Source organism: Amblyomma mixtum, chromosome 2, assembly GCF_055824585.1.
Source record: "Amblyomma mixtum isolate Tamu chromosome 2, ASM5582458v1, whole genome shotgun sequence".
Lineage (NCBI taxonomy): Eukaryota > Metazoa > Arthropoda > Arachnida > Ixodida > Ixodidae > Amblyomma > Amblyomma mixtum.
In genome coordinates, this window is record NC_143013.1 from 59,321,864 (window position 1) to 59,336,386 (window position 14,523).

Genomic DNA, 14,523 nt, shown 5'->3' on the forward strand with positions numbered 1-14,523 from the left:
AACGAAGCTACTCTATCGCCATTAAAACGAACTCACCAGCATTGTCATCTTTTATGTTAGGTGGTAGTTTCGCCTGCCGCTGGACTTGCAGTTTTTTTTCTCAAACCGTGCGAATAAAGGGAATGTTCTAATGTGAATGCGAGAAAGGAACTTCGTTTCGTTCCAAGTTTAATTTTCTTCAGCAATTCTCCAAAAGCCTCACTTTGGGTTCACTCTGGCGTTTTAATTTTTCATTGCTTCATTAGAAACCTTTAGCCATTCTTGGAATGCGCCCTTGCACACTACCAGGCCGTTGAGAACTAGGCTACTACACTGCATGGCAGTCCTTTTGGTTCTTGTACAACTGACCTCCTCCACACGTACGCCCTGGACTGGAAGACATGATAGAATATGGTATAGGTGTGGTATGGGTATGGAATGGAAAGTAATGGTAGGTATGAGTATGGTATGGGACGGTAGGGTGTGGTATGGTATCGTATAATATGGTATGTTAGGGCATATTATGTTATGGCATTTTGTATGTAGCTTAACATCCCGAGCCCATCGTTGGCTACGAGGGACGCCGAACCGAGGAGTTGCCCTCACGGCAATCTGTTTTAATCATTGTAAATATTTTTTACCCAAGCAGCTCATTTGCCTAAGCGTAGCTAGGCGGCGCAGATCAAAAAGAGAGCCAAGAGCACACAATAGCTGAAAGCTTGCCAGACCGGGCAGAGTACAGGGCTGTATACAGGAAAACAAGGAGGGTACTAGTGAGCAGCAGCCTTGAGCAAACCGTTTGTGGCCATAGAACAAGGGCAAATGAATCAGGAACACCAGCAGTCCGTGCAACCCTCTTTGATAGCAACCATGAACCCATAAATTTTCCAAAGGCATCCAACAGTGAGTATCCGTGAATATAGACGAAAAAATAGCATTTACATTTTCCGAGACTTTGTGACTAAATTGATCCGCCAGAACGTAATGTCATTTTTGCAGCTTTCATGTAGAACATTTATTGCAAACCACTAATTGTTCTTATCGCGTAACAGCATTCATATAATTAAATGGCATTTGGTGCATTTCGGTTGGCTTCATTGTTTTTTATTTGATTTGTTATGAATGGTTGCGCTTCAATGACAGATACGTGCAATGCCTCTTTTTTATCTGCAAGACACAGGGTGTCGCTGGAATGTCTCTATCTCTAGTTTCTGCTGTTGTATGTATGTATTGTTACATTCTTAGCACGCATAGGGGTTTATTTACAGAGGGAATCGATAGAAGCAGGACGACGACGAAGCCTACAAGCGTCCTTCTGCTCTTTCTCTTCCTTTTCCTGTACCCGTCACTCCTACTGTTGATCTCCTGCTTCTTCGTCGATGTTCTTTGAAAGCGCGTTATAGTATATGAAAATCAGCATCATTGTTTCTCAATTTTGTCTGCAGTTTTCTGCATGCAGTAGCGCTTTATTGCACGCTGTACCTTTTCAAATAAATGAACATTAAATGAATTTCTTCCCGCAGCATTGATGCATTCCGGCACTAAGGCTAGTGCTAGAATTCTTTTGTTCTGTAATACAGCACACAGATAATATAATAAGCAGCGTAAAGTGCCTTGCTTTCGAGATTTGAAAATATAATCAGAGCAGCCGTGGACAGCAATCAACGAAACAAACAGGACTGCTTCCGCAAGGACTCCGCCAGTAAGGCTACAGAGAAGTTGAAGAAAATACCCAGCCCCTGTCAATTTTCGTTAGACTCAAAATTCTAAATAATGTCACTATTTTCTTTCACACGTTCAGAACACATGTAATTTGAGGCTGCTAGATAAGATCACAATATCATCTGCTGCCTGTGGGACATTCGAAAGTATGTTGCGAAACTTCCTATAGAGAGAAATACAAGACATTATAAAATAACAGAGGAAAAGTAAGATCTCCACTTCGCTTCAAATTCTGCTTTTATATGAGTTAGCTTTACTGCTACAAATGCTATCAATTTCTTTAAAACGCTTTAGCGCCTGTTGCAATGTATGTATGTCGGCTTGTCTTCTTTTAACAGCGAAAATAAACCTATTAGCTATGGCTTCAACTTCATGAGAGCTCCTGTAGACGAAAAAACTGATACAACATTGAGCATAGTTGGCAGATAACAGTGCGCGTTCCAAAAATAACGGACATTTCTCCTTTCCTGGTTGCCGCGACTGCGACTTCGTTGTTAAATACATCAGACCGTTTTTTTTTTTCAGTGTAAAAAAACATGGCCATATGAGGTTAGGAAACTAACTTTATTAAGTAGAAACAGGAGTCATGCAGGTGGTGCGTAACCAAGGTGTGTAAGAGGCATATGTGACTTAATACAAAAGAGATGGAAAGGCTGCATAGCTCCCCTACTACTACTACAAGGACTAACAAAATACCAGTCGCAAAGCGTTCGAGGAAGATGAAAAAAAAACTGAAGAGGATGCTTGAGCTCAGCCTTAAGGGTATGATGCTATAGCATAATGCGGCAATTGTCATATATGAAGAAAGTCGTTCTCTACTAGACATTCATAGATCAGTGGGACTCCTCAAACCTCTCCTGGGAGAGTGGTGCCTCGGTTGAGTGATGCGCCACTAAGGTTGCTCTTCCCGAGCGATCGATTCTTAATTTAATTGCCACCTGCCACGGTGGGCAGTTTCCTCACTATAAGGTGGGCGGGTTGGGATCACGTTGCAAGGTAACGCTACCTAGGTAGCCCATCTGCCTCCTAGGTTGCTCCCTGAGGGACCACCTTCCAGAGCCATGCTTGTGCCTTTCCTCTCAAAAAGCCGACGCCGGACTTTCTGGATATCGAGGTTTTTAGCTCTCTGGCGTTGAAATAGCACCTCTGTTAGTGACCACGTGATAGCAAGATGCCTTCAGACGGTTGGATTGTGAATACATATACAATAGTGAATAAAAAACGTCATAGCAACCTCTTTCTTGCTGACGCTATCGAAATAACAAAAAACAAACTGAAACAGTATCGAGGGGGAGCTCCATATCGCTTGCCAAGGATTCTAGACTCTCTCTGTAGTCTCCAGCCTCTTGTTCGCTCCTAAAGGGGCACAGACCGCTAATTGTACTCGCATGTTTTCTTTCTTCAATTGACCTCTAAGAGATTTGAATGCATAGATTTCCCTATGGTAGCCTCGTATGACATAAAATTGGATCAGAATTGAATTCTTTTCAGAATTGGATTTATTTTCTCGTGCTGTTTAGGTTTCGGTTTCATGAGCCTAAATGTGAGTGTATTGTTTGAGGTGTATTTAGGTTAAGTGAGGCACGAAAAAACTAAAATATAACCGCTGACAAGTCGTTTTCTGTCATTCAAGCTTTTTAAGCAGGCGGGCTTAAACGTAGTAGTGAATTAAAACTGGGTATAAGCCTTTCACTTCGACTTTTTTTCATTGGTGACGTGCCGTTTTTTCGTGACGTGACGTCAGCGTCATCGGTGATTGATTAAAACTAAACCGAGAGAGCATCTAGGAAGAATTTGATTAAATTTTTTTTAGGAGTCGTACTGAAATATCACGGGATGATGCATCGGTACTAATGCTTAACGCATGATTCGAAAGAGTAAAACATCGAAGCAAAAATTTGGTGTCTATGCGCTTTAAGTAAACTCAGAATGATAGGGAAAACCACGCTGACTGCTCTCTCAAGGATCGGCACGAGATCTGCAATCAAGATAACCCAAGGCTAACCCAAGCCGATCTTAAAAGCGGTGCTCTCGATTTAAGTGATCCCATAGCACCTCATCAATTTTTTGCCGTGATTAGGTTTTTACAAGTTGGACGGGGTTAATTGAGGGAAGAAAAATTCGAAAAGTTTTGGAAAGTAAAGCCTCGGCCTTAAAAAATTCTCTACGGATTCAGGTGTAGCTTACGGTTAAGCATGAAAAAGGACGACCTTCGTAAGCAGCGCATTTCATATAGACAATGATAAAGCCGCGACCATAGTAAAGGTCAACAAAAATGTAAAGGGCAGTTCTTTTTTAGTTAAACAAAAGTGGGAAAGGGTAAGAAAGTCAATATACGTTCATAAGGAGCATATTGAAATTTTATTCACATAGTTCGAAGCACCAGCCATATCAGCTGTTAAGGGTTTTCATGGAGAACTATTTATATAAGCATAATAGCAGCTCACCCGCAAATCATAACAAAACCATGCTTTTATGACCTTAAACTACAAGAGCATGCGTTGACATTTCCCCTTTAACATGAGCAACCTCGTAACATGTGTTGTCAGGCCATCGTACTGGCTTTTTGAACAAAATAAAAACTGCATGAGGATGCTATAGTCCAATATATTCATTGGCTTCGCGAAACTAATGACACAGAAAAAGGAGGACAATACAGTGTAGTGATAAGTGCAAAATGTCCTCAGCACCCAGGCTCCCTATATTCATTTAAACTTAAGGGCTATCAGGGACTGCTAATTCATGAGCAGTACCTACAGTCTTTGTCAAAAGTAACCAGGCTGCATGTTTTTCTTCTCAGTCGTATATTAAAGCTATTATGCCAGTCCTCAAGCTCTAAATCTCTGCATGGTAAGAAGAACCCCCGTTCTCACCTTCAAAAAATTTTTTGATCTTTAGGGAAGCCGTGAGGGCTCTGTTATACGAATGAGAAGCAAACAATGGAGCCTCGTTACTTTTGACAAAGACTCTACATCAAACACCTCTCGAAAGCTTCTAAAAAGCTAGCAGGTCGGCGAACTTATTACAGCCGAAAAGATGCACGTGTAAGATGCATTGAAAACAGCAATAGTACTTGATCGGTTTTTCAAGGCATTCCTAAAGAACTATTGTACTCTTCCCTCTATGTGTGAACTCTACTCGTTGTCTTCAAAACATAGAGAGAGAAAGAACTTTATTTTGTCTTAGCTAGCAATAATACATATTGTTACGCTCAGGGTTTATAGAGACCGGGACGGAGGACTGAAAGCAGCTGGGTCCGCTTGCCGAGCACGAGACGCCACCAACCTCGTTCTCCTCATCTTCGGCTTAGTCAGCAACGCCGACCATGTAGAATAGAACTAGATAGAATGGGCCTTTTCATGGGCGTCACAATATATATAATTTTTAGCATGGTCAGCACGCCACAAGTTCGTAAAGGACCACTTCAGCGGCTGGTTCGACAACGCGCCGGCTAACACATAAAGTTACTGCACACATAATATACTGCACTTTCTGATGTACTGCACTTGTAGCACTTAAACGAAATTCCACCTTCTTTTACCTGTTGCTTGTTAACCTCCTACTGAGCCCGTCTCCTCTCTTGTTCATCCTGTTTTTGCGTTTTTATCTTTACACTTTCTTCCTTGTGTCATTTTTTAGTATTTTCTAAAGGCACAGCGTCCCAGTTTGTAGACGCCGCTTTAAAATTTTTCTCGAAATGTGCAGCGTTGCTTTCGCAATGTAAATGATTCCAGCTACTATTTCAATCGATGCTGGAGAGAATTGAAGGAGTACTTCTTGGTTTGCTAAAACGATTCATATTTGTAGACAAGAAGTACTCCTTCCATTCTCTCCAGCATCGATTGAAATAGTAGCTGGAATCATTTACATTGCGAAAGCAACGCTGCACATTTCGAGAAAAATTTTAAAGCGGCGTCTACAAACGGGGACGCTGTGCCTTTAGAAAATACTAAAAAATGACACAAGGAAGAAAGTGTAAAGATAAAAACGCAAAAACAGGATGAACAAGAGAGGAGACGGGCTCAGTAGGAGGTTAACAAGCAACAGGTAAAAGAAGGTGGAATTTCGTTTAAGTGCTACAAGTGCAGTACATCAGAAAGTGCAGTATATTATGTGTGCAGTAATTTCTCGTCTGCGCGCTCCATTAAGCCACACGAATGCAGACTTAGAGTTAAGTCAACCCAAAGATACAAGATGTCCGACAAACAACCACTGGGCCCCTTATAGTTCCTGGTTTGCAATAAAGAAACAGACACATGCCTCAACAAGGAATGGTACGCGACTTGCAAGCACGTCGCTGCGCGCCGAAAGCCACCAAAGACCGAGTCTGTTTCAAGCTCGCTATCATACAGCCATTGTCTCTTGCTCGCACAAGAGGGCGACGATCAGCGCTCTCATCTGCACGTGCCGTAGCCGCGAATTGCTGCCGCTGATAATTGCAGAAAAGAACACAATGCAGGAGTAACGAGCGCTTTCGCTACGCGAGAGACTTACGAAACTACCCTCTCTTGAGTGCTCTTTCAAAAACACATGCTAAAGCTCGTACAGCAGAGGGCGTAATCTTTTAGAGCAAAAAGCTCCACTCCTTCCATGCTGAGCCCGAAAGTCATCTCGCTCTTGGGTTCGAGCTTTAAGAGGAGGCGCGCCGAAAGTGCAACATCGCGCCTGGCAGGTGCCTAGACCTTCGTCGACGCCAATAGCTGCGTGCTTGGCAGTCACGACCGCCACAGCGCTGGCTGCTGCTCGACCGCTCCTCTTCGCCAGTTGAGGCATGTCGTGTGTCACGTGATTCGTTCTTGCGCTTGGCCGTCACGCCCGCCGCTGAGCCAACCGCTGCTCCGCACGCTCGCTCTTGCATTTGTAGCACATCATGCATCACGTGATTGGCTCTCGCTGAAGTCTTGAAAAAAAAAACATTAGAGGGCACCGTGGAAACCGCATGGGAGTAATGCGAAAGCATGGACGTCTCCCCGCCGCCTCCTCTTTGCCTCTAGTTGCTTCTCTTTGCCTCTGTGTCGATTGTGACGTCGCGTCCGACAATCGATCGAATCCCATAGTTCACCTTAAACCACAGTTAATGCACCTTACTCTATAACTTATTCACATTTAAATTACAAATTATTCATTTAATTCACCCGTAATGCACTTAAATCACAAGTTTAACACATTTATTCAATAATTAATTCATTTATTTCACACTTAATTCATCACATTCACAATTGATTGATCTAATTCACACTTTACTTACACTCACCTTGCAATTGATTTACTCCAATACACCTTTAATTCATTCGAATGTGTCATTAAGTCCCATTACACCCATTTTAATGCACCTTAATTTATATGTAATTCACCTTAATTCAATCCAATGCACCCTAATTCATCTTAATATACTACTGCCGTTTTTATAATTTGTTAGTATTGATTTGTTTCGATTAATTCCAAAGCCCCCATCGTTTCACCTCGGAATTTATTTCGGGAATTCAAATTTCGCGCCGCGCGTTGGTGTGTCACATGCCAGCGCACTTCCGGCGATTCAAATTTCGCGCCACTCCCGGCCGGATCATGACCACTTTTGGTCACTTTTTTGGCTCTAATTAATTAACTAATGACCCGATCGGCACCAAAATTTTTTCGCCGCATCCTCACATCCTCCTCTTTGGATTACAACTACATTTGAGGCGATATCTCTTTATAGTTTCCCACAATCTCTGCGGACAAGGTTTTGATGATAGAAAGCCGTCGACATTGCCTAGTTTTGCATTAATAAATATGAGCCAGTGCTAACCGTGTCTATCTGCGCTTAACAGAGCTTTCGCTCTGCACATTCTGGTTGTGGAAAGTTGAGCCCCAGCCACTTTTTTTCGATGGATCTCTTGGATTTTACAACATCAGCGCTCTGCTGTTACCTTTCGGTTCTTACTGCCAGAATGTCTTAAATGGCGAGGCCTCTTCTGTTTGCATGAACTGCATTAATTCACTTTAAGACATTTACAGTTCTTCAGTTTTGCAGCTGATTCGAGCTTTCTAAGCAGAACGCCTATATCGAGTGCTTTAAGAAAAAAGTGCTTTGTTAGGGGCCTGAGTGGTTAATATTGAGCTTCCTGACAAAGCTCAGAGTCGCTCAGCTGTGCCATCAGCGTTCATTAAAGGAATAAAATACAAGACGATTAAGGTTTCGTGGGGAAAAGTTGGAATCATGTATTTTAGAATCATGTGAAGCATGACCATTTACGAAGCATGACCACTTGCGAAGTAGGGTTTTGCCGTTTTTAAAAGTGACTAGAGAGAGAGAGAGAATAAACATTGATTTGTACAGACCGTTAAGACACGCAGTATGTTTAATATTACGAAACATCTTATATTTTATGCTTGTATACTTAGAATCCCTTATGTCACAAAAATAACAAGAATGGCTCAGAAACTTCTGGAACTCACGCATGCCGCAAACTTGCACACTGAGGGTATTCTATGTATGCTAAAAGCATTTAAGACAAATTAATTATTTTTTAATCATACAAAGTGGTTTTCGCAACGAAAACTGAAACGAAACCGTATTATTTGCTAAAACAATCCACCGTTTAAAAGAACAAAGTGCCAGCAGTGTGCCATTAAGCCTGAGGACATCATCATCATCATCACTTGCAGGGTGCGGGATGAAACTTGGCGACGTCCGTCTATTTTTCTTGGTTTGCTAAAACGATTCATATTTGTAGACAAGAAGTACTCCTTCCATTCTCTCCAGCATCGATTGAAATAGTAGCTGGAATCATTTACATTGCATTTACATTGGAATCATTTACATTGCTGCATTTACGGTAGAGAAATTTTCTAATATGGACCCTCTGTTCTCTTCTTTCATTATTGCAGCCGAGAGGTTCCTAAGCGGAGCATTATATGAGATGTGGTCATGATCATGGACATCTAGAATGTTTCTAGGCGGTGTGATTGGAAAGATTGGCTTTCACGGTTAGAGATTGTAAGCGTGGCAGGTTGCTTGTTCTGTCACTTATATGCTGGCACTGTTAGTCAAGTCCATGCTATCCGTCGTCATCCTTTATTGAACCATTAGAGTCTCATTAAGGGCTTTACATAAGGGGGATGGGGAGAAGCAGAGGTGTTCAGCGGTGATACGTACATATACATATCAAACGGCAAATTGCGCATCAAAATACCATGTTGATATAGTTTTATACCAGGTCGACTAACAGCGCGACGGGAAAAAAAAGTGTCCACTCACTTGCCGTCCGTAGCAATCTCGCGAGCACTACCACCAACCCTTAGTGACAGGCATCTAAGTGTTTCGCGAAGAAAAGCAAGGGACGAAAAGTTCATCGGCGGACTCATCTTCACAGTGCAACACTCTGTGAACCTAAGGCTATTTTTGAAACACATCGGTGAAAAAGAACTGCGGAGACCCAGAATGTCCCCTAAAAGGCAGCATTGAATAGAAGAGGACGAAATAACGACATTAGTGAATAGAAATCGAAGGTTTAATTTCCTTATGATAGTAAGTTTTTATCGTCTTTTTTGTGATTTATCAATAGTTTACCTATATCTCTATTGCAAGAGCTAAGCTTCGGTAGTAGTTATGGTTTTACGATCATTTACTGCAGGTCTTCGCATTTACATTCATCATTATCACTACTTTTCATTAATAACACTTATTACTACCAAATAGTGATTGCCAAGCAGCGCTGATCCAGTCCATTTAAAAGACATTATGCTCTGATGCACGAAGATTAGAGTCCACAATCAGGTGAAAGCAGTTTCACGAACAATTGAGAGCTCTTGGTTTTCGCTCAGTGATTGAGAGCGCTTGAAGAAGAGTCACGTTGGTAGTTGTCGCGTGATCTCACAGACGTAAAAAAACAATCGTTAAAGGCATTTCTGCCGCATGACCAGTGCACTCAGGCTCAGTGATAAGATAGTAGTGATTAGAGCAGCTTTTTTTTTTTCGAGGTAAAACAGTACAGCGCAATCCAGGAACCCGACACAAGGTTGAATTACCCTGATAATAGAGGAGAGAACAAAGGCTCGCGCTTAAACCATTGAAAGTCGGCCTTATCTTACTGTGCACAGTCACCCGGGCTTCATAACATCCCGTGTTATTGATGCATGTTACTCAACTGCTACCGCATTGAGCTCTAGTGACGAACTGAAGGATCGCAGTTGTACAGGCATCTCACTGGCGGAGGGAAGCTGGCACCAACAGCTGTAATTTACAAAAAAGTGGTATTATGTCTTAAATGAATGTGCTGCTATATGACAAAGAGTACGGTATTTTGTATAAAGCAGGAGTTCATGTACGTAAAATTACCTTTTATGACTAGTAAACAAAACATTGCAATATAATATGGGCAGAGATACATCTTTTGCCCCAATAAATTTGTCTTCATTTTAGTCGGCTGAAAATGTTATTTAAAAAGCATAATAAATGAAGCGCGTTTATAATGACACCATCCCTTTGACGTGTTTTGGCTCTTGAACGCGGTTTAGGCGGCGAGTGGAGCTGCTTTTCTATTCTTCAATCCCAATGAAGTAAAACGACTTTAAAAGCAGGGCGGGGGAAGGAAGGAGGACCTGCTTAACGCAGCTTCTCTCGCAGGGAAGTAAATGTAGCATATTTAGGCCAAGGGTTGTACTCAAAGAGGTGTCTCTACCCACAGCCTCTACTTACAAGAAACGCGGAAAACACCGGAGCACGGTTAAAGTAGTAAGAGGTGAATGAGAATGGCCGCAGCGCATTCTTTCGCTGTCGATGTATTCTAAATGTCTGAAGGCACATTTTAGGGCTCCAGTGCTACTAACCGCCATCACGGATTTCTCCGGGGTCTATCCGAAGCCACGCCGTGACCTTGAAGTGGAAGAGATAAGCCAATGAGGAAGACTCGTGGTCGTGCAGCTGCAGTCAATGAGAAAGCGGCTGTATCAAGGATGCAGCCATGTAGCGTACATTCCCCAGACGGTATGTGATTCTCGCTGGAGACTATTTCTCCCGCACCACCCCGATGCTGTGACGCACCAGGTTAGCACCGACTAGACGTTTGGATTTTAGCAAATTTTGAACAGGCTACGAGTTGCTGTCTATATCCATGGTATACGTTACATATTGAATTGGTAAGTACAAGTACGGCAAGGTTATGCAAACTTAGGAAAATACGAAAGAATTCTTCACCCCATTTTTTTCTCCAAGGGAGGGAAATTGTCTATATTGCACATGAGCAAGGTGGTAGGATGGGTAAGAAGTAAAGCCAGAAAGTTAAGCAACCGAAATATTCTGTCCGCAACCTTACGCTTTTCGTGACCAAATTAAATACAAAGCAAATTGCATGCTCTTCGGAGCACCACCGTGCGTCACATTTCAGCAAAGAGCAGGAACACATTACAGCAAATACATGCAAATTTCTTCCGTAATATCCACAATCACGTGTCCAGATGTTCTACAATACGATGTTACCTTCTCTTTACAGCTGGAGTAACGACTGGGTCAGAAAGGCTACATCGTGAGGGCTCGCAACAAGGACAACCACTGCGGCATCGCCAGTCTTGCAAGCTATCCCGTTGTTCTAGCTACTGCTCCAGCCACATGAAAGCGTCAAAGAGGAACGATATTAAGTTGTTATTTGTTTAATAAAGGAGAGGAATAGAGACCACCGGAATTCCTTTTATTATCTCCTCGATATCAATTCTTTGCATGTTGAGAGAACAGCGTAAGGGACGAGACACAAGGAACATTGAAAGACACACACGGCATTGTGCCTCGTCCCTGGTGCCTGTAAAGGTTTAACAAAGGACACCCTCTATAGCAATGTCCCATTTAAAGCCCTGAAGATGGGAGACACTGCCAAGGAAGCTCTTAAAAATATGAACTAATAGCTGAAGCTAACCCACAAGCAGCACTGTGCTCCCTAAATCACGCGCTCACAAGCAGGGAAGTGGCGCTTGCAATACTCCGCTGTGAAGACTCTTCATAGTGAATTAGATATATCCTACAGATACGTACGTATGAGTGCTGTAGTTTGTTTTGGGGATAAAACCTATTTTGCATCCTTTGGGGACCTTAACTGCTCCTTTAACCGTTAACAACTTCATTTTAAGTCATGGCGGTTACTTCAGGAGCAAGGTGGTCGAGATGTACGAAACTCGTTCTCTGAAGAATTTTTGACATGCTTCAAATTCACGAAGTAACAAAAATCTTTTCTTTTAACCCATTATGTGGTACCCTGTTCTTGTTTCCTTCTCCTTGCCTGTTTCTCTTATTGCTGAGCGGTTTTGAACAAGTTTGATGTCATGCCTCTTTTGCGAGCTAGAGAAATCAGAACATTATATTTGCATTATATTGTGCGTAGAAGCAAAAATCCCAGATACTCGTATCTTAAACGCCGCAGGAAGACTTCCATTGATTCATCTGCACCATACTAATGTAAGCCGCCCGAGTTTCTCCAAGTAAGCAGATGGTGTTGGTGAGCAACACTATGGCGGAATAACAAGCGCAGTAAACGCCACTTTTGCCATGTTAAATTAATGTGTTCTTACCTAATTCACACCCGCGGAAAAGGCCTAGCTAAGCTTCTCATGACTTCCCAATAAGCAGCTGCATGCAGCATGAGGGGGCAGATGTCCCAAATTTCAGTGGATTCATAAAAAATTTATGCGATTAGTACTTTTGTTGCAGACACGAGCCTAAAGGCATAAAATGATGCCGCCCCTTCTGAGTGTGATTCAAACAGCAGCCAAGCGATGCCCGTGTCATGTGTTGTTAAAAGACCGGACAGCCTTCCTGCCGACGCTGTCGTGTCGTGCCTCTATTGCTGAAAGCACCTAGCAGGGACAAATCACGGCACGCGCAAACAAATACGCTCCCCATCACACTTCCGTGCAAACAAGAGACAATGAACACCTGATAGCGTATTTGCTACCAGCCTCGCTTCATGGCGGTTTTGGGTGCGTTCAGGCACGCGTGCAGTTTCCAAGCGAATGCTTTTTTCAGGGTTAGGCAGCCGTTTCATACCAATGAACCGAACAGTTCGCGTGCTCCCTGGAAGGCGCTTCGAATCAGCAAAATGAGTTGTTAAGGATGTTCTCGTTTGGTGTGAAAGAGGCCTGAAGTCAGTCTCTTCTCACCTTACAGAAACGCTCATGAGCTACTTGAATGCTTGTTTTGGTGTTGGGGATATTCACTGCATGCGATGAATACTTTGATTTTGTTGAACAATAAATATTTCTAGAGGTCACTAACCACAACTTTATGAGGATGATGATATGAAGGATTTTTGTGGCGAAATGGCATCTGTGGCCACAGAGCTCTATGGCACAAGGTGTTTTTGACTAATCAAGGCCGTGTGAATGACCCAATTTCCAAGCATTTCACCTCTGATAAGCCGAGCGCCAGGTGAAGGGAAAGCATGTACCCATTGTATCACTGGTGGGTGCCCGGCGGCACTGGGGATCTAACGCCGCACGTCCCGCATGCGAGGCGGGGGCTCAACCACTTAGCCAACGGTGCGGTCGAAGCCGCAATTCTTGGTATCTGGTGAGCCTGAACCTTGTTGGCTGAGAAGCTCCTGCGTAAAGTGCCTTGAACCACGGTATTTTGAAGAGAGACTTGGAACCAGGCAAATTGGTGGTTCTGGCGATGTGTGCGGGTAAGTTATTCCAGTCACTGACAGCAGCGGGCCCGAATACTGAGCGTTCATGTGAGGTTAAAGTAGATGTTGATAAGCAGCACGGAAGCTGCAGAAAGGGGTGCGGTTACTCCGAGAGGAATCTAACACCATCCACGCGCCGGCTGCTACCTTAAGAAATCCTGAATTTTCTGCGTGAAGTTCTAGTCTGGCGCTAATCTTTCGAATCAAAGTCTTGTGCCTACATGCTTGGCTTCCAGTATAACCTCTAACTGTTTTAGCAAGTTGTGACGACTCAGGAAGATAACAACTATTTTTTAGTCATTTGAAGCGCGAGTGGACTAACAACTCACGTACGTAAGAAAAACGTGGTAAGAAAAAGCAATAAGAAAATTAGGCACCGTCGTCTAATGACAGACATATAGCATCGCTGCCACTTGGCTCGACGAAGGCACCTTTGATTCCAAAAGCATTGCCCACCACACAGTGCCCAAGTAAAGCAAGTAAGATAACGTAAATAGTGAAGCTGGCCGTGCTGAACTATTGTCACACTTACGTATGCATGGGCCTCCATGTTAACCATACCACTGCCGCGATGTTATCTGCAATCTGGGCAACAATGTGACAGTCTATGCTTTAAGGACACTAAAACTTTGGCGAGTTGAATTGAGAGCTATTAGCCCCTTGGGAAAAAAAAAAAGCTTACAGAAGGTATATTACTTCAGCAATGTCTTTGGAAGGCGAATTTTTCCACAATCGTTTTACTCTGGGCTGTAGTTCACAGCGTGGCCATGTTTGCTAAGTGTCTTTCTCGTCTCTATTGTCTCTTGTGGTCAGTTCCGTCATTCAGGGTAGCAAACAGCGAGGGCGCCAAAATTTAGATTCTAGTCTTTTACTGAAACAGCAGTAGTAGCGCCATTTCGCAGAATGCAAACCTTGGCGTGTGAGAGCGAGGACTTATCCACCTACCTTCACATCACAGAAGCGCCGCCCCTCACCCACTCACTATTTCTTTGTCAACAAACTATCATGGAAAGAACAACAAGGAATGAAGAATCTTGAGCAAGGCGTGGAAGTAAAGACAGCTGGTCATTCCGTGAGTGACCCTAAGGCATCCCGGTTCCCTGCACAACAGCGTCTTAAGCGCCAGCGGCCAAGAGAAGAAGCGATCCCGCTCTCCAACGTGACAGAGAGC